General features: G+C 52.2%; 1 long non-coding RNA gene across 1 annotated transcript; it reads left to right on the plus strand.

The window, feature by feature from the left end:
• The first annotated feature begins 131 nt into the window (after window positions 1–131).
• On the plus strand, window positions 132–16,386 carry LOC149522254 (uncharacterized). Its single transcript, XR_016347388.1, has 2 exons — window positions 132–719; window positions 3,336–16,386. It is a non-coding gene; the product is annotated as an uncharacterized LOC149522254 (long non-coding RNA).
• Window positions 16,387–20,937: the final 4,551 nt, after the last annotated feature.

A 20,937-nucleotide genomic window follows, 5' to 3' on the forward strand; every position in this document is an offset into this window, starting at 1 on the left:
GGAGGGGGAGAAACTAACGCCTCCCTCTGCCCGCGCGCGGATTCAGACGCTACTATGGACTCCGCCCCGGGGCCAATCGCAATGGGGGTGGGCGGGGCCTGAGCAGGGGCAGGGAGTGACGGAGGGGAGGAGGCCGCGGGACGCACTGAAAAGCGGCCGGGGAGAGGAGGAAAGGGGGGGGTAGGGTCTGTAGGTGGGTCCCTGCGCACGCGAGCTGTGGTGCTGCTGTAGCCGGGACTGCCCCAGAGGGCAGGGGGGTGAAATCGGGGCTTGTCCCGGGGCCTGAGCTCTGGCGGAGCATTTCTCGCAGCCGGGTGGCTGGGGGCGGGGGCCCTGGAGAGTCTCCGGGAGGAAGCCACGTGCCCCTCTGCCCGGAGTATTTCACGGACCCGGTGGTCACAGCTCGCGGGCACCATTTCTGTCGCGCCTGCCTCAGCCGGTGCTGGTGGGGACCCGGTCTAGTTGATTTCTGCCCGCAGTGTAGGGCCCCGGTGTAGCAGGGCCCCCTCCGGCCCAACAGGCAGCTGGCGAATATGGTAGAACTAGTCAGCTCAGTTTGCAGGCAGTGTAGGGAGCGGGCGGGGTGTGTGGGGTGCACCAGGAGGCGCTGAAGCTGGTCTGTGAGGAGGATCAAGCCCCCATCTGTGTGATCTGCAGAGAGTCCGGGGTGCACCACACACACAGTGGTTCCTTTGGAGAAGGCTGCCCAGGAGTACAAGGTAGGGAGCTGCTGCCCTGTCTGCTGGGGAATTACCCTGGGTTTTAGTCACTAGCCAATTTTCCTGGCCCAATGCCACTCACCAGCTAGCTGAAGCCTGCCTTGCCTGGGAGAGGCTGTAAGAAAAGAAAGGTTCTGGTGGCCGGTGGGAAGGGGGAGGGCAACAGCTGCAATATACCAAGTCTTTAAACATACCTGCCCTGGGAAAGTTTTCTCTGAAATGCTGACCCCTTTTCTAAGGCAGCCCCTGCTGTGGAAATGTGGGAACTTTGCACACAAGGGCAGCAGTTAAGTGAGGTGTGGATGAGAAGAGCTGCCGGCTGGGTTGTGACACCGCAGATGGGAAAGTTCCAGTCTCTGGTTTTTAACAGAAGGGTGTTTAAGGGAATTGGCTATTTTTATTTGCATCACAGTTATTGGTCCTTAGGGACCAATGAGGGGGCATAAACCACAATGAGGGGACAACCCTGCCTGGAGCAGGGCACTGCTGCCCAGAGCTGTAGCAGGGAGTGGGGCAGCAGGTACTTTCCCAGGGGGTGTTGCCACTGCAGGGGTTTAGGACAGTGCTTGGCAAGCCCCCCATCATTCCTTATACAAACCTGCATATCTCATTTGGGGGGGTGGAGGAGCTCACTGACCCATCCACAGAACACCCTTTCTCCCCCCTCCCCCCGTGCCTGCCTGCTGGACCCACCCCCACCTGCATTGGTTGGCCTCTGTGGGCCTGTCCCTGACTTTGTCAGGCTATCCCCACCTACAGCATTCTGTGTGGAGGTGCCACCCCCTTCTGCCCCCACCCTCACAGGTGTTCTGCTGCAGCCTCAGTCTCCTCCTGTCCCTTTCTCACCAGACACGTCCAGGGCTGAGTCCCCAGCAGGCAGGGACAGAGCCCCACAGAACTGGGACTGTGCAGTGTGAAGCCAGGCAAATCACCTCCTGACATCTCATGGGGTTTGCCTTAGGACTGAGCTTCCAGACCATAGTTCAACCAGGGTGGTAAATTTAGATCAAATTTGCATTTGTTTGTTAAACCTTCTTTACAACAGGTTTATTGATTCACGCCCATGTGACACGCTGTGCCACTAATCCACCAGTACACACCAATCCAGCTTTATGATGATTGAGATTTCTGTCTAATTAATAAAAAGACCCAACCTGAAGGGGTAACAGTGAGAATATAAAACACACTTAGTCTGTACTGATAGGCTTTCATCTTCTTCAGACCTTGATGTCACCAAGCCATTAGGAAGAGCAGTCATCTTGGGCTGTGAGTGGAAAAATGCCCCATTCCACACCCCTCTCAGCTCTCACAATGAAATCTCCCAGCTCATTTCTGGTTCTTCAGGAAACGTGTTAGGCCCATTTGAAGACTCTGAGGGGAGAGAGAGAAAAGCTGCTGGGATGGAAAGTGAGGGGACAGGGGAGAAGCCAGGAGTATCTAGTAAGTGCCTCTGGCTATCAGTGGTGTAGCAAGGGAGCGGGGGGAGGACACCATTCTATGGGGATGCCAATTTCATCCCCCTCTGCTTCCTCTATCATCCCTCAGCTCACCTGCTTCTCCTCCACCCACCACCTCTGGCCGGAACCTCCTCCCCACCTCTCTGCCCCCAGCCTGGCCCTCCTCCATCTCTGCTGGTGGTTTAGTGCATGCAAAGGCCCGGCCCCAAACCGGAGGGGGTAGGGGAAGATGCAGTACAAGCTCCCCCACCCTCCCAGGTTCAGGCTCAGCTGTGCACCAGGTTCAGGGCCTTCCTGTGCAGCAGGTTGTGGGGGGCCACACCTCTGGTGGCTATGGATCGGCAGGGTCAGGCAGTGTGAGGGCTCTCTGTGCAGGCTCCTGTGTGGCCTTGAGGAGGTAGCGAGTTTCTCCATGACCATGGATTGCTGGGTTAGATCCATGTGCAGACAGGCCCTGAGCTTCCATGGCAGGAGATAAGTGAATGTCCAGCCTTGTGGTTTCCCCAGAAATCCTCCCCCAGTGACCTGCAATGTCCCTGGGAAGGGCTGTCTGCTGGGTCTGCCCATTTCCTGTATTAACATCTTTGTTTTTTCTCCCCTGGCATCTGTGTCTGGGTGGTGCTGAGTCCTGCCTCCTGCTGCTCTGGGTCTGAATTCCCAGTGCCCAGGAATAACAGAACATGCTGCCCATGGCAGACATGGGGACAGGACTTTCGGGGATAACAAGGTGGAGTTAAATGTTAGTAATCTGAGAGTTTTCAGAGAAGCTCTTCCTGCTGTGCACTCAGCTCCCCATAAAAGGGTCCCAGGCTCCATCAATGCCCCGACCAGCCTTTTCCCTGTTTTCATACAGGGTGTGTCTAGACTACAGAGTTTTGTTGACAAAAGTGGACTTTTGTCAACAAAACTATACCTGCGTCTACACTACTGCTGAGTTCTGTCGACATAACATTGACAGAACTCAGCAGTTTTGTCGACGCTGGTAAACCTCATTTTACGAGGCATAACGCCTTTTGTCGACAGAGTTCTATCGACAGAAGGTGTTATTGCACGTAGGGTTGTGTCTAGACTACAGGGTTTTGTCGACAAAGCAGCTTGCTTTGTCGACAAAACTGAATGTAGTCTAGACGCTCTTTGTCGACAGAAGTTTTGTCAACAGATAGTGTCGACAAAAGCCTGTAGTCTAGACGTACCCACAGAAACAGACACAAGCTGAGAGGCAGAAGGTTATGGCCGAGTTTCAGCAGCTGTGGCAGTTCCTGAAGGAACAAGAGCGACACCTGCTGGTCCAGCTGGAGAAGCTGGACGAGGAGATTGGGAGGCTCCAGACTGATACTGTCGGGGAAACTCTCCGTGCAGATTTCCCATCTCAGCGAGCAGATCAGTGAGCTGGAGGGAAAGTGTCAGAAGCCAGCGAGTGAATTCCTGCAGGTGAGACTGAGGGAGAAACATTCCAGGTCCCCACATGGGGAAGGGAGGCTCTTGAACCACTGGTACTGGGGTCCAGCCATCAGATCTGAGTGTAACTTGGCATGTGCGTTACCAGGGTTCAACAATGTATGTATTTGTCATGGGCGAGTAGATTATAGTGTGGCACTGCGCCGCAGCGCTGTCTGCGCATGCACAACATGGTGAGCCATGTGGCTGGCGAGCAGGGCTTGCTGCCGCTTGGTGAGCCCTGTGCATTACTGCCATGTGAGTGACTGTTTTGCTTTGCAGACACAGAGCTATTAGAGATGGCAAAGCATGTTTTCTCAGGGGATCCATGGCCCTGAGGCCAGGGGAGGGCCCTTGTTGCCATGTTTGTAAAATCCCTTCCCTGGATCCCTTGTGTGTGTGTGATGGGGCTGAGATTCTTTTCTCTCTCTCTCCTCTAGGATGCCAGAAGCACTTTGAGCAAGTAGGTGGCTCTCACTCCCCCTCACACTGCACAACGCAGGGGAGGAGCTTGGAACTGGTTTTGCACAACATCTCCCCAGGGGTCTCCAGCCTTTTTAAGCACAAGATCACTTTTTGAATTAAAGTGCAATCCAGGGTCTACCTCAAACCCAAATGCCCTTGCTACACCTCTGAGGCCCCCTCCATTCTGTGGAGATAGAACACAGTGTGGGAGGGGGCACCCTGACATCAACCCCTTCCCTGTACTGCAAGCAGGAGGCTCCTGGGGAGGGGAATCTCCACGGCAAAGGGCAAGAAATGAGCAGCACTGGGGGGAGGGGCAGCTGAAGTGCTGACACTTGGTAGCCACTTGGCCAAACCCATCAGGATCACCTGTCAGAGACTCTAAAATCTACCAGTAGATCCTGATTGACTGGTTGGTGACCACTGGGCTAGAGCAAAGTGTGTGGGGAAGGTCACATGTTGGATAGAAATGTCTCTGACTCATTTAATTTTGAGGGTCTCCCCCTGGCCCAGCAGACTCTGGAATTCCCCATTCAGGACACAGTCCGACGTCAAGTGTCTCCTGGAGCTGTCACCTCCATGGGGACTGGCTGCCTCAGGGCTGTGGAGTGGGACATGGGCCTGGCACTGCTGGGCACTGGGCACATTCAGCCCAGGGCAGCAGGGACCAAGAGTGTCCCACCCGAGAGCTGTTTGGAGACCTATGGGGAAGGAGTTGGGAAGTGGGGAGCTGGTATTTCAGTGTAGTCCCTAGTGGGCAGACTTCTACAGCCCTTCCCTTGGGAACCTCCTGTCCCTCAGCGCCTGGAAGCCAAGGGGTGAGTTGGCCATGGAGACTCAACCCCTTGAACTACAAGCTGTCAACTAAAGGCCATTTCTTAGAACTGTCCCTAGCCCATCTTACTCCTAAAGCGTAAGAGCCAGGATGGCTATATTCGGTGCATGGCTTCCTCTTGTTCTAGCTCAAAGCAGAGTCAGGGTCTGGTTGTGCCAGGACAGTGGGATGTGCACAGAATGGGATTGCTTCCTGTGACACCAGAAAACAGACTCAGTAACCAGGCAGGTGAAGGGGGCTGGCAAAGAGCACAGTCCCCACTCCAGGACTGTCCCACACCGGAGAGTCCCACCACCTAGGTGCCATTTAGTGAGTACCGGGAGCAGGGAGGCTCAGACTCCCTCTACCCCCGATTCATACAGGAGCATTGCTGGCAATTCCTCCTCGTCAGCGAGTGAGGGGGAAGTGCACAGTTTGCTGCACTCCTCACTCCAGCTGGAGCTTCCCCAGCGGGGGGACATGCACCGGGGCTGCAGCAGCCATGGAGAGGGGTTTCTCTTGGCCCAAAGCTAGTGCAGTAAGAGAGGGCTGGGGTTGTCCTCCCCAGGCCAGTCTTCTTGCAGGATCCCTCATCTGCAGCACCGCCCCAGATCAATGATTTAAATGAACCACAGACATTTTCTTTTTATTAAAAAACCCCACAGAAATGAATTAAGGAGCCGAGTCACACCAGTTCTATCTTCTAGTAAAGAATAGTGCACAAAAAAACCAGAAATCTTCTGTTATTGATCACTTCTGTCTGTCTTGGTCTGTTCCTCTGTCATAATTGAAATGCAGTTCTAGCAGTGTGGAGTGGGGGTGCTGTTATGAAAGCCTGAAGTCTCACCTCTCTGATCCCTTCCCCCACCAGACACGCTGCCCTCTGCACTGGAGAGAGCAAGAGGAAAATCCCTGGGAGCTTTCAGACAGGGTGGCTACATCTACACTGGCATGATTTTCCGGAAATGCTTTTAAAGGAAAAGTTTTCCGTTAAAAGCATTTTTGGAACAGAGCGTCTAGATTGGCATGGACGCTGACGGAGAATTTAATCCGAGGGTTTGGATGGGGGCCCAAAACCCCTACCAAATCAATTCCAGACACCCTTCTTAAGCAACCAGCTTTATTCAGGAATGCATTCCAGGGCAAAAATCTTCAGGATACTCAGGAAAAGTTTCTGCAAAGTTTCTGCAACTGCCCAAACAAAAGGCAAGGTCTTTTGTACTTTCTTACATGGTAATTACCCCTCTTTTACTGACCACTTACAATTGCATGCATATACAGGTCATGCCCCTTTGCACCAAATTCCCTCCAATCATCATTTGTCCCCTCACAGTTCTTTTGCAGCCGTAACAACAGGTTCAAACCAGTTTCACCTGTCCCCTCCTTTTGTATACCTGTGTTCAAGCACGTACCTCTTTACAAAGACCAGACTTAACATCCAGGTCACAGCAGGGGTCATACTGACAACAGTTAAGTTTATCCTTCAACACTTTTCCGCAAAAAAGCCCCAATTGCCATTTTCGTGATCGGGGCTTTTTTGCGGAAAACAAATCTGGGCTGTCTACACTGGCCCTTTTGTGCAAAAGGACTTTTGGCCGAACGGGAGCAGCATAGTATTTCCCCAAGAACACTGACAATCTTACATGAGATCGTCAGTGCTTTTGTGGAAATTCAAGTGGCCAGTGTAGACAGCTGGCAAGTTTTTCCAGAAAAGTGACTGATTTTCCAGAAAAACTGGCCAGTCTAGACACAGGCAATGGGTTTGCAGGTGGGGATTCTTTAAATGAGAAAATTCCAGTGAAAACATCTTCATGGGATTGAAGCTAAAGTTACCAAACCCCCAGTGACCACGGCACACAGAGTCCCAAAACTAACCCGTTTATTGGTGAGGAGACCCAGGGGCACGGGATCCGATGTGACCGGGGGGTTGTGGGCTTCCCACTTGAAGAAGTGAGATGACCAGGCCACCCTATTTCCTCATATGGAGATAGTTTGGGGCCCACAAACTGCAGCCCTTGTCCATGCTTTGAGCTTTGCAGGCTGTGGCTGCACTTTGTGGTGGGGCCCTTGATCAGCTTCCCACCACAAAGGCAGCCCTGCCTGAGGCAGCACCTTCTTCCCTGTGATGGCCCCTCCCACTGGCCGCACCCCAGCTCCTCTTTCCCTAAAGCCCTGCCCCCCATTTTGGGCCCAGCTTACCCTTTGAGCCATGGACCCTGCACCTACTCTGAATGGTGCACCCCAAGGAGCCTTGTACCAGGCTAGGGGCAGAGCCAGGGGGTCCCCACAGCGGCCAAGGCTCCCTGCCAGATCAGGAGGCAGGGCCTCACTCACAAGAGGAAAAGGGAGCAGGGCCATGGAGGGGTAGGGCCACAGGCTGTGGGACCTCCCCTCTCTTCCCCCCCATTCTACCAAGGTTCTGAAACTGGGGGAAATCCCCAGCTGACATTACACGAACACGCCTGACACCAGCCCTGGGGCTGAGTTCCTGCCCAGGTTGCTGCACAGAAACTCCCTCCCTGAACAGCTGTCAGCCGACGGTCAGGGCAGTGTGTGTGTGTGTGTTTCCAAGAAAAGGTTTAATGTCTGTGTCTTTACTGCTAGGACCGGGGTCCCGTCACAGAGGGTGGCCAGCAGGCCAACAGACGCCCCTTTATATAGGAAGAGCTTATTACACCTTAGATTTTAGCTGCTAGAACACAGGGTTCCTTTGCAGTGGGCAGCCTGAGAAAGGCTGAAAGGTGCCCCAATGGATCTGTCACCTGGGAGTGACACAGATCCAAACGCCCAAGCTCTTTCTATGCCTGTCCCTTTATGACCGGCTGAAGTTCTTTTAAATTGTGCTTGGTTCTATTACAGCAACTGAAGGAGTCAGGTTAAAATCTTAAACAGTTACAGGTTTATTAAAAAGACTTATAAAAGCATATGGTTACAATGGCTATTGCTCTCTTTCTTAACTGTTAGCAAATACAGATTTTAAAAAATAGTTACAAAGAAAATAAAGATAGAAAATAGAAATAATGGTACCAAGTGACAGCTTAATCTTTAAAGAGCTCTAAGTCTATGTGTACATTTAAGACAAAGGACCACATCCAGGTACAATTGTTACCCCTTTCTGTGCCTCTCGACTCCAGCGTGTCAGGCCAGGGCCGGTCTCTCAATTCCTAGGAAAGACGAATACAAGGTGGGTGTCCCTTTGGAACCTCGGGAGATCAAACACCTAATCCAACCAGCAGATAGATTGTAGATTGACACTCAGAGTAAATATGCTGCTGGACCCATCTTTATACCCCTGGGGGCCCGTATCCTCTTTCTTATCTAAGATGCCGAATTGTACTGGTTCGTTTTGTGGCACCAGTTCTTACAAGCAAGTTTCAAGTTAATTTACACTTACAAGAGAGATAACTGAATTGTGCATACTAGACGTTTTTTTACTGGGCGAGAGATTCCTCCCCCCGCGGACGGCTGTGTGTTCGTATCAATATGGGTTAAGTCAAGGGCACTCTTCAGCAGCCTCTTGGTCAGCAATTGGCATATCTCTGTTTATAGCCATTCACGGTCACACAGCCTGGGCCTTCTGTTCTGTGTGCCCTGCATGCTCCAGGCAAGCAAAAATGGATGTTACAAGGGGGGGTTCCTGTTTGGCTACAGCAGCTCCCACATGGAGCCCTGAGTGGCCACCTCCCTCTGCTGTACCCCCCATTGATCTTCTTCCCCATCCAGCCTTTCTTCTGGGCAGGGCTGGGCTTTCCCATTGGAGCTGCTCACTGCCTTGGGGTGATGCTCTGCCTGATGCTGGCAGCTCCTCCTTTCTCTTGGGGCTGCCCCACCCAAACCACCCCCTCCCCTCTGTGCCGAGCCAGCTCTTTTCCAGCACTGCCCCCTCCCCTCTGTGCCCTGGCCTGGGAGTGGAGGCTGCAGTAGGGGTGGGTCTCAGCTCCTGGGGCCCAGACCTGTCCCAACCAGAACAGGGCTGCTGGGAAGGGTGAGAAATGGCCCCATTCATCCCCGGAGCTGAGCTCTGTCCCTCACACTCTGATTCTCTCTCCCCAGCGACTGTGACTCTGGATCCAGACATGGCAAATCCCCAGCTAGTCCTGTCTGAGGATCGGAAACATGTGAGCTGGACAAATACTCCACAGCGAGTGCCTGATGCCTCTCAGAGATTTGACTCTGAGCCCTGTGTGCTGGGCTGTGAGGGCTTTGGGGAGACATTACTGGGAGCTGGAGGTGGGGTACTGGGAGCTGGAGCACTGGGTCATGGGGGTAGCTAGAAAGTCTGTGAGCAGGAAGGAACAGATCTGTGTTAGGCCTGAGCAAGGGATCTGGGATGTGGAGCGGTTGTCAGGTCATCTTTGTGCTCTCACCATCCCTCTCACCCTCCTGCCCCTGTACCTACGCACCAGCAGGATCCGGGATTGTCTGGACTATGACTGGGGGCAGGTGACATTTATCGAAGCTGTTTGAGGCCCCAGTCTTCACTTTCCCACTGGGCTCCCTCCCTGAGGAGAGAATCCGACCCTGGTTCCAGCTCTGGGTTACAGACGCCTGCCTCAGACTGTGCCCCTGAAATGAGGGGGAGGGCAAAAGAGAAAGAACATCCCACTGAAGACCCTGAAAGCAGCCTTGCTAGGCCTATGCAGTCTCCATGGCCTCTTCCCCTGGACTTTTTGCCCTGCAGTCTGGGTGACTGGAGGTTGTGTGGGGTCTCTACCTGGGGTTATCATTGGGGGGCCTGGTGCAGGGTGGGGGCAGGAGTTGGGCTCCCCTGCACTCACAACCCAGAAGCCCGCATTGCAATGCTGCCATCTCCCATCCTGTTATGCTCTGCTTTACTGCAGCCAGCTGCTGGGTTGCTCCAGCTCCTGCTGTCGTGGTGAGTGTGGGGGGTAGACACCTGCTGCCCTGCACCAGGCCCCAGGTAACCCCCTGGCTCTCATTCACAGAGAGAGCCTTGGCGAGGGGATACTGGGGGTAGGAAGGGGTGGAGCTGTGATGGGGCAGAGTTTGGGGTAGGGGTGGAGTGGGGGCCCCATGCCCAACAACAAATGGCCCTGGATGGATGCAGTCTCTGCCCTGGAAACCACAGAATGCGCTGCTTGCTCCCGGATTCAGACAGTGTCACTGAGACCGGGGGAGGGGGAACAGCCACAGGAGTGAAGAAATGGGCTGCTCCAGACACAGCCCTGCCTCTTCCCTGATGTCTGGCCCAGCTCTGCACCCCAAAGGGCTCCTGTCTCCCCAGTTGCTGATCTATGATTACCCAGAGGCCCTCCCCTTCCCTGCAGCCCCAGGGATGTGGGGAAAGAACCCTGGGAGGGACAGAGGGGCCCTGAGGGGCAGAGATGGGGCTGCTGGGTTAGAACTGTCAGAGAGACTGGGGAAGAAGTGATGTGAGTGGGGGTAGGGAAGAAGCCCCAGCTGGGCTGGAGACAGCCAGATGTGGGGGGCAGGAACACAGAACCATTCTCTAGGGTTTGGAAAGAAGCTGCTCCTTGTGTTGCCATTGCCTATCCCAAGGGAGTGGAGAGGAGGGTCACTCTCCTTGGCTGCAGGAGTTGCAGAGGTTGCACTATTTTGAAATAGCAGGAGTGTGGACACTCCACTGCTGCTATTTAGAAATAATTACTCCCCCAAGTCATTTCAAGTAATTTGTGCCCAGTGTTTCAGGGGCTCTATATTGAAGTTGCATGTTCACATTAGGGGAGCTGGCCTCCAACTAATTTTGAGGCTTCCCTGTAGTGTGGATGCACTATTTCAAAATAGCTATTTTGGGAGCTATTGTGTGAGACTCTCGTAATGTTGACATTCCCTGAGTGAGTAGAGGTGACCCAGGGGTAGCATAAGCCCTGCCAGCCAGCAGTGACATCACAAGGGCCTTGTGCAGCACCTCAGCTCATTGGTTGGGAGGCAGTGACCTAACAGCGGGTCCATGGCAACAGCCAGGTGGGACAGGCTGCAGGGCTGGGGCCATCTCAGAGACCCCCCATGTCCTGGCATCTCCTTTGTGAGGTTTCCCCTTGAGGGCTCCATCTGGGATTGTCTCTATGGAGATTTCCCCTTTCCCCTGGCTGCAGTGAGAGGGGGCTGGGGCAGGCAGGGTTACAGGTGGGGCTGGTACTGAACTAAAGAGAGTTCTGGGAGAGGTAAGACACCGGGTTGCAAACACCAATGAGGGTGGGATTTGAATTCAGGCATGAGGAGCACAATGGGTTAGTAGTCCATTGCCTAAAGCACTTGGCCATGAGGCTCCATCATGCACAGACTCTGTGCAGGGCCAGACTGCTGGGAGGAAGCTTTGGCCATGGACTTTCCTCCTTTCTCTGTTACCTCCTGCACCTGGGGCTGAAAGGGACTTGGGCTACAGAGCAGTTCTGCCCAGTTGCCTTCTCCAGTGGAAGCAGAAAATGCTTATGGGAGCGCTCACACATTGTCCCCAATGCAGTGGCCTGAGGGACTGAATTCTTGCTGTCCCCGAGTGCACCCAAATGCCCCTTCTGGGGAGTGGGCAGGCTCCCCAGCTCACACCCCTCCTGTCACACTTGGTGCCATGAGAACAAAGCTTGCAAAGGGGTTTGAATTTCCTCCATCTCCCCTTGCTGCTGCGCTAAAAGAAATCCTGACACTGGCCCCTTCTCCTGTCACTGGAGAGATGGAAAAGGGACCATTCCTTGTGGGGAAAGAAGTGGGTGTGTCAGGAGTGGGATTTGAGCTCAAACCTCCCCACAGATCAGAACTCCCCCTCTTAGGGGCAAGACAGAGCCTTGAGTCAGGTAGTTGAGAACACTTGGCTCCTTCTATGCTATGATCTAGTATTAGGAGATCAATTGTACTAGCTCAGCTGGTAGAGCGTTAGACTTTTAATCTCAGGTTCATGGGTTTAAGCCCTATGCTGGGTGATGCCCTTCTTTAACTCACATTCACAGCCTACAAGCAATTCAGTCAGCTTTCACCAGGGTTTTAAAAGAAAAAGTCTAGTCCTGGGGGTCCAGATTTAGTAGAGCCAAAGAGAGAACAAACTTCAATTTCTATCTTCTGAGGAGAAGGGAAAAGGATTTTCTTCTTCTCAGTTCTATCCACATCAGCCCAGGGAGGAGAAAAATTAACCCTCCGCCCACTGATTGTCCCCCATCAGCTTGTGTAGCTTCACCTCCTTCCACAGCAGCTCCAGATTTGAGCTACAAATATCAAGGGGCTGGTGAGGAAATGAGGAGCTGGTAGCTTGCCCAAGGAGGTTGCAAGGCAGGAATGGGGCAGAGGAGGGAAGCCAAACTGAAGGGGCAGGACAGAACCTCAGCACCTCAGTGAAGTGAACAGAGCCCCACCTTGTTCTGCCAAAGCCTGTGGGGTAGGGCTGGCTGTGGGGAGGCAGAGTCCTTTGCCTGTCTCAGGGATGCTCCTTACAGCCCAGGAGAAGAAGGGGGCTCTAGGTAGAAGGAAAACAAGCAAAGTTGGTCCCAGTGGGCCTGGGCTAGGGATCCAGTTCGGCCCAACTAAGGCAATACCAATGGTTGTAGGTCCCACAGTATAAGGGGCAGCACTCTGGACTCTGAGTCCTGCAAGCTGAGTTCAAATTTTAGTGGAACCTGCTGGGGATGGATTGGTTGCAATAAAACCCTCACAATTCTTCTTTGGCTTCCTTTTCTGCAGGCCCCCCCCCAGAGAGGAATTTGTGCCCCCTGCTGTACATATACCAGTCCATGTTTCCTCATACTCTTTTTTAAACTCATATGGTCCTTCTTTTTTAGCAATCCAATGGGTCCATATTTCAACAAAACCTACCGGGATTTTAAGGGAATGTAGATGGGGGTTACTTAACTCGTGATTTTCTTCCATTTTAGATGTTAGATTGCAAACAGATAAACAGAACTGTTAGCCTTCTTACCAGATCAGAGGTCGGGGTCACCAGTGTCGTACCTCGGTGTTTTCGTACCTTGGTACCTTCGGTGGTCTGGACTGTCAGTGTCAGCGTCGTCTGGTCAGGGTTGTCCCGGCGTGCTCCTGACAGGACCTCTACTCCATCGGTGATACTAAACTTTCGGCTGCGTGCGTAACAATCGGTACTCCCTTTATCTAGAGTGTTAGACCCCGTGCACTTGGGTCAACACAAGAGATCTCTGACAGGCCCCGGAAATGACAGATGCAGGCAAGGTTTGAAATCAATTGAGCAGGTTTATTGTCAAATGCGAAGCTCTACCAGTTGGTAACAGAGATCAGTACAATGTTACACCACTGGGCACTATGGCCCGCGTTGACAAGGTACCAACACCGGGCAGGCCTATTGCCATATAACAGATATTAACAGCAGTTAGTCAAAGTTAAGCTACTGTGCATTCTGTGGCTACGTCTACACTGGCACCCTTTTCCAGAAATGCTTAAAACGTTATAAGTATTACCGGAAAAAGCGCGTCTACATTGGAAGTATGCTTTTCCGGAAAAGCACTTTTTCCGGAAAAGCGTCCGTGGCCAATGTAGACGCGCTTTTCTGGAAAAAAGCCCCGATTGTCATTTTTGCGATCGGGGCTTTTTTGCGGAAAAGACTACTGTGCTGTCTACACTGGCCCTTTTCCGGAACGGTTTTTCCGGAACGGTTTTTCCGGAAAAGGACTTTTGCCCGAACGGGAGCAGCATAGTTTTTCCGGAAAAACACTGACAATTTTACAGTAGATCGTCAGTGCTTTTCTGGAAAAGCAAGTGGCCAGTGTAGACAGCAGGCAAGTTATTCCAGAAAAGCAGCTGCTTTTCTGGAATAAGTGGCCCAGTGTAGACACAGCCTGTAAGTTTAGGCAATGACACCTGCTGTTCAGGCGCCTAGTGCACCCCCCAAGGTCAGCCGGAGAGCACCCTCTGCATTGTCCTTTTATAGACAGGTACAAACAACTTACATCATTTCTTTATGTACCACCCTCTGTTGTCTAGGGTATGTCTAGACTACACGCTTACATCGACATAAGTTTTGTCGACAGAATCTGTCGACAAAACTTATGTCGACATAGAGTGTCTAGACTACATCCAGTTCTGTTGACAAAGCAAGCCGCTTTGTCGACATAACAGTGTGGATGCAAAGGACAGTGTAGATGCAATAATGACTTCTATCGACAGAACTCTGTCGACAAAAGGTGTTATTCCTCGTAGAACGAGGTTTACATACGTCGACAAAACTGCTGAGTTTTGTCGACGTTATGTCGACATAACTCAAAGGCAGTGTGGACGCAGGTATAGTTTTGTCGACAAAAGTCCACTTTTGTCGACAAAACCCTGTATTCTAGACACAGCCCTAGTTACCACCCCTCACCTTATGGAAGAGGGGCTTACTTACTATCCTTCATGCTGTCAATCTAGACCTGGTCCTGAACCTAGGTTGATATGTGCATTAGTTTTTAGGGAGTTTTTGTACCAAGACATTTCTTATTAAGATGTTCCAATACTCCCCTTTGGCTTACAGTCTGTACCCAGTACCTCCCTGTGTCCTTCCATGCTCGACCTAACTTAAACAATCACACAATTTATCAATAGGGCCTCTTTCTTGGTTCCTGTTACTGAACCAAAGTTTTGCTCACTAGATTGCAGGTCTGTTGCTGTTTTCATGTTATAGGCCTCTATTTAGGCCTGCTGACTCCATGTTACTGACCTCAACTTACCTCATGGGTTACCAACCCCTCATCTAAGATATTTGTTAGTAATTGGCGTGTGCCATAGGGCACACATCTGAACAGGTGCCCGTGATCTCAATATTGGTGCACAAGACAAAACTCACCTCACGGATGGAAACTTTTAGAGGGAACAATAATCGGGAGTGTCTCAGGGGTTGTGTAGCTTGTTGCCCTGGTTAGGGGTGTGGCCAAAACACAGGCCCCACTGTGATCAGGGTTTGAACCTGTGCAGAGACACCTTAACCACTCGGCCCTCACAAATATGAAGTCAACATTGCTACAGGGCCAGGGAAACTGGTAAATAATCCCAGTGCCCAGGCCCGATGCTACCTGCCACACAGAATTCACACAGCAAACCTGGCTCCCCGAGCACAGGGGGCTCATTGCTGGGCAATGGGGTGAACCATCAAACTAGCATCCTCCTGTGGGGCCTGTGAATGTTGCTGTCCCTGCTGTACAGACAGGGCCATGGAGACAGGGAGAGGTTCACTGAGCAGGCCAAGGTCACTCAGCAAGTTAGAGCCAAGATCTGCCCCAGTTCCCTGCTCCACCCACCAACGTGCTGACTCCCTTGCTGCCATGGGGTTCTTTGCATTGGCCTCTTCTCTCTGGAAGCAGGTTTAAGCCATGGCTGAGGTTCTGGGCAAAGGGCAGGGTATGGAGAGGTCTGAGTGTAGGAGGGGCTGTGTGTATTCCCTTGCTGCCATGCGGCTGTTCACATTGGCCTCTTCCCTCTGGAACTAGGGTTAAGCCACAGCTGAGGTTCTTGGCAGGGGGTGAGGCGGGGGGGGGGGAGGATTTGTGTTCCTCTCAATCTCAGCTGCCCAGGGGAGATCAGAGGGATACAGCAGGCTCTGCACATTCCTTTACTCCCTAGTCACAGGAAGCACCTCACAGAGGGCCCTGCATGTGTGGATGTCGCTCTCAACCCATCTCTGAAATGGTGTGTGGGGGGGGGGCTCAGAGGCAGGGGAGTCCCAGAAGAGGGGGGCAGCTGAGCATGGCAGCCTGCAGGAAGCTGGGACCTGGGCTGGGAACTTGCCACTCCTCTCCTCTCTTCTTGCCGGAGACCCGGCTACTGTCTCTTCCCAGCCACATGCATCTCTTCTGCCTGGGGAGGTGTCTGTAATAGATGCCTAGAGTGACATTACCCTTGGGTTTTACCCCTTGTAACCTAACCTAGAGACTTCCGACAGGTTTGTCTCCTGTGTCCATCCCCACCTCAGGTCAAATATTTTCATGTTTCATAGATAAAGGAAACCCTCCTCCCTTTTTCCCTGTCTACCTTTCCTGAGCAAGCTCTACCCTTCTGTGACAATATTCCAGTCCTGTGTATTATCCCACCAAGTCCCTGTGATACCAACTTCTTCCTGCTTATTACTAATCGTTCCTGTGTGTCTATACCAGCATCTAAGACACAGATTAGATTTTTCTTTCCAGTGGTCCCTCGTCCCTCCTTTATCTCTGCAGTTACAGCCTGTGCTCTCTCCCATTTCTGGCCTATCTCCCAGGTGCCCATGTTATTCACTTACCTGTGGGCTTTGGACACCTACCCCGTCAAACCGGGTTTAAAGCCTCCTTATTAGGTTAGCCAGTCTGCATCCAAATACTCTTTTCCCCTTCCTCCACAGGTGAATCTCTTCCCTACTGAGTAGCCCTTCCTTCAACAACATCCCATGGTCAAGGAAGCCAAAGCCCTCTGCCCATGGAGCTGTAGCTTTCTGTGCCCAGGGAGCCAGACACTGCCAGGGCTGGAAGGCTGGAGGGAAATGGCTGCATTTTGGGAGTCAAAGATGTTGTTTGGGACCACAAGTAACTGTTTTAAAGAGCTATTGGAAGTTGGCACCATGGCTTTGCTGGCTAAAGCACCTGCCTCATGAACAGGTGATTCTGGGTTCAACTCCCAGTGGTGCCTTGTGATAGCCTTTGCTCATGCTTTCCTAGGTCATTCTGGGACACAGAAGAGGTGTCCCATGGAACTGTCTGTTTAGGAAATGGCTGACTGAAGAAGAGCATTGAAAAGTAAGAAACTACAAGGCTGGAGTGGGTGCAGAGGCTACTGGCACTAGCACTGTTAAGGCAGGGCTCTTGCTGCAATTGCTGGAACAGGAGCTCCAGTGCCCTACACCCTTGTGATTCCCTAGGGATGTCAGTGCCCAGAGAACCTGAGATGAACTGCAGATACAGGACAGCAGCCAATGGATCAAATGTTGCTGTGTCTGCAGCTGGTATTGAGAACTGGCAGGGAGCAAGAGACTTTTGTACAACTCACATCTCAGGAAGGATAGACTCTCACTGAGCCCAGATTGTGACTGGTCCTAACAAGGAATGTGCCCTGAAAGCAGCGGAGCTGGGGTTGGGCAGAAAGACATGAGAGATGAAGAAGCTGGAGGGAAGCCAGGAGAGGCCAGCCTGAGAGCTGAGGGTCACAGGTGCCCACCAAAGGCCCCAGCTGTAGGTCTCATGGTGTAATGGGAAGCACTCAAGGCTCTGAATTTTACAAGCTGAGTTCAAATCTCTATGGGATCTACTGAGGATGGACTGGTTTCTGTAAAGTCCTCCCACTTCAGGTGCTTTGGCTTCCTTGTTCTCAGGTTCAGCAGAGAGAGGTTTCTGCCTCCTGCTGGGTGTCTGACAACCACTGGATCTTGGTCTCCTGACTGAGCAGACAGGCCTGATGCCATCACAGCTGCAGCGCAGGCCACTAGCTCAGTCTATGCTGGAGACAGCCAAACAATATGAGTGGAACAGAGGGTCAGGGGATGTGTATAATGGGGGAAGGACCCTGAGACCTGGCTCCCAGCCATATGCTGAGGCACAAAGACCAACAGCCCCTGCACAAAGTGCATTGAAGGAATAAGAGTTGGGGCAGCAGGAAAGGGCTGGCCCATCAGCACCAGAGAACAAGTGGGAGCAAATCCTTCTACCTCTCCTGTGCAAAAGCAGCACTTTTCCAATGGAGCTAACTTTGTTCCACCTGCCTCCAGTGCCCCTTCTCCTGCCCCAGCCTGGGCCTGGGGTCCAGCAGCTTTCATTCCTGGCTTTGTGGGAAGCCAAGTAGGAAGGGGGCACTGAGCCCCCTGGCCTGCTATGTCTGTGAAAAGGAGGGAAGAGAACACTCCTGTAACTGGGGAACAAGGGGAATTGATCCCACTCTTTCCTGTCTGCTAAGCACATGCTCTGCCATTTGAGCTAATGCCCCGTCTTGGTAATCTACCCTCCTGCCCCACCCTTCTCATTCCAGACCCCACACTAGCCCTGCAACTGCCCAGAGTGCCATTTCAAAGGGGTCACTTGTGGAATATTTTCCCTGTGGGCTGGCTAGCTCAGTGGCTTAGCATGGTCTGCTATTAATGCCACGGTGCTGGGTTCCACTAGTCACTTCTTGAGCTGACTGTCCAGGACAGAAACAAAAAATGAACCAGGCAGAACATTTTGCAGAGACCAGGCCGGAGTCCTGCTTTGAGAGGCTTCATCATGCATAGACTCTGCACAGGGCCAGCCTGTTGGGAGGAGACTCTGGCCATGGACTTTCCTTCCCTCTCTGTTACCTCCTTCACCTGGGGCTGAAAGGGACTTGGGCTGCAGGCTGCTCCTGCCCAGCTGCCATCCACAGTGGGAGGAGACAATGTTTATGGCAGGGCTCACACATTGCCCCAATACACTGGCCTAAGGGCCTGAATTCCTGCTGCCCCTGGGGTGCACCCATCTGTTGCAAAAGGGTTGCTAGTCAAATGAATATCAATACTTGACTGACAATGCACCTCAAGTGGTGCCAATCCACAGCCGAAGAGTTTGATGTGTAACTTCAGACCAATGTGTAAGCCATGGCTGTTTGTCTAAAAGGACTGAGACAAACTCCATTTTGGGAAGTATTTTCACACAATGGCTACGTCTAGACTGGCATGATTTTCCACAAATGCTTTTAAGTTTTTCCGTTAAAAGCATTTGCAGAAAAGAGCGTCTAGATTGGCATTGATGCTTTTGCACAAAAGCACTTTTTGCGGAAAAGCATCCGTGCCAATCTAGATGCGGTTTTGCACAAGAAAGCCCCTATCACCATTTTCGCCATCACGGCTTTTTTGCACAAAATGGTTCTCAGTTGTCTACATTGGCCCTCTTGCACAAAAGCATTTGCGCAAGAGGGCTTTTTCCCCTGAACAGGAGAGTCATTGTATTTGCACAAGAACACTGACGATCATACATTAGATTGTCAGTGTTCTTGCGCAAATTCAAGTGGCCAGTGTAGACAGCTGAGAAGTTTTTCCTCAAAAGCGGCTGCTTTTGCAGAAAAACTTGCCAGTCTAGACTCAGCCCATGAGAACAATGGAATTCCCTCCTCATGGGCAAGGGCATAAAAGGATTCCCTGGGGGTTTCCCATCTTCATTCCAGCTCATCACTTCAGGAACATCTTTGCCATGAATTGAACCCAAAAGGACTGGTGACCCACCCTAACAATGGGACATGCTCCAGAAAGATTTAAGATAGTGATTTATTCCATCTCTGCTGCAATTTTGCACCAGAAACAGTGCAATTAGTGTATTCAATGTTTCCTTTAACAATTTTAGTCTCAACACTTTCTTTCATTATTAATAAAACTTTTGGTTTTAGATTCTAAAGGACTGGCTCAGTGTGCTCTTTCAGATAGGATCGAAAGTATAAATTAATCTGGAAATGTGGCAGATCTTTGGGATCATGCAAACCTGCTTGGATTTGGTGCAATTGGTTTTATAGCCTTCATTTGTGGAAGATGTGGTACCGGACGTGGCACAGGAGAAGCTGAAGGGTTGCTCTTTGGTGTGGATTCTCCCATGTTCAACAAGTTCTGAACTCTCACTGAAGGTTTTCACACACTCAGGGCAGTTACCTACAGTGTTCTATTGATTTTTTTCCACACGTGCAGAATGAGTTTTTTAGGGGTATGTAAGGGGGTACTTGCACCCCACACTGCGGTCAGGGGAGGTGCCACAATCTGGAGCAAGACAGCTGTGCCTCACATGCTCCCAGGCCACAGAGGCAAATCTACCTCCTTTTACTACCTGGAGGAGGGCAGTGGTAGAAAGTACATGTGCACGCCTGGTGGCATTCAGCTACACCAGTGTTCCCCTGGCAGACTTCTGGGGGAGGGGAGAGAGTTGGAAGGAGGAGCACTTGGCAAGGAGGTGGCAGGGCTATGGAGACCCATCCTGAGTGAGCCAGTCTGATCCAAAGCAGGGATCACCTGGCGAGGGATGCCAAGAGTGCCAGGGGAACTAACACCCGTCTCAGACATGCCAGGACCTCCCAGACCTGTCTGAAGCTGAGAGAGGATTTGCAATATCAGCGGGGGTCAATCCCCCCCAGGCCACAGTTCCTTGGTCGGGTAAGGGTTGCAGTGAGAACATGGCAGTGAGGATCACTAGACCAAGCTGAGTGTTCCTCACCCTGGTCATTGCTGAAGTGTTCATCCCAACCAATAAGCCTGGCTATGACCCCAATCCCAGTGATGGAGAGCAACTATGGGTAGGCAGCCGCTGCATGGTGTGACGTAGTGGGGGTACCTGGCTGGTTTCTATGCTGCTGGCTCTGGGGTAACCCCCCCGGCTGCCGTGGGTACCACGACCCAGCAAAACAGGATGAGTCACTATGCAAAGGGACCTCTCAACCGGTATGGCCAGACACCCCCCATGGAGAGGAACAAAGGAAGGTGGAATGCTGCCCTGGCTGGGGGGCAGGGCTGGAAGAGGGTTAGTTAGTTGCTGTCTGGGAGCGTGGAGGAGACAGCCTAGGGAAAGGGGCTGGAGTTTAGGGGCCCAGTCTCCCCCATCTCAAGGGGGCCTGAGGCATCCTAGCCCAGCTCTGTGACCAGATTACATCTGTGCTGTGCTGTATCTTGGAGAGGCAATAAACTTCCTCTATTCCACCGGCTGGTGCAGTATGTTTGTGCCATTTTGGGGTGCAGGAGACGGGGGAACCCCAACGCGCCGTCACACATGGTAGGAAGTGGTCCAGGGTGGGGATACTTGAATTGCCCCATGGGGGTTGGTGAGTTTTGGCTTATCCCCACCAATTCTAGCAGTGGACTGTTTTCCTGCCCTTAGGGCCCTGGGTCAGGACACAGTGTCCCCCATCTCCAACCCAGGGGCCAAACCCTTTGCTAGCCAGTGCTAAGAGTACCCTGTTATTGAACTTGAGCCAAGAAGGCTGTATACTTGTGAACAAAAGACACCTGTGGACTTGAGCAGAGAAGGCTGTGCACTTGTTAAGTAAGGATATTTTCCAGGGGACCTTACCCTGGAAGGCTGTGTTGCTGTTGATCTGAGCCCCTCACTGGGGAACCCCAGCAAGGAGAAGGCTATGCTTGTGTTAATCAAGGACCCTACTCATAAACTTTAGTTGAGAAGGTGGTGCT

Source organism: Pelodiscus sinensis, chromosome 19 (genome assembly GCF_052426305.1).
Source record: "Pelodiscus sinensis isolate ZL-2025 chromosome 19, ASM5242630v1, whole genome shotgun sequence".
In the NCBI taxonomy this organism is placed as follows: Eukaryota; Metazoa; Chordata; order Testudines; family Trionychidae; genus Pelodiscus; species Pelodiscus sinensis.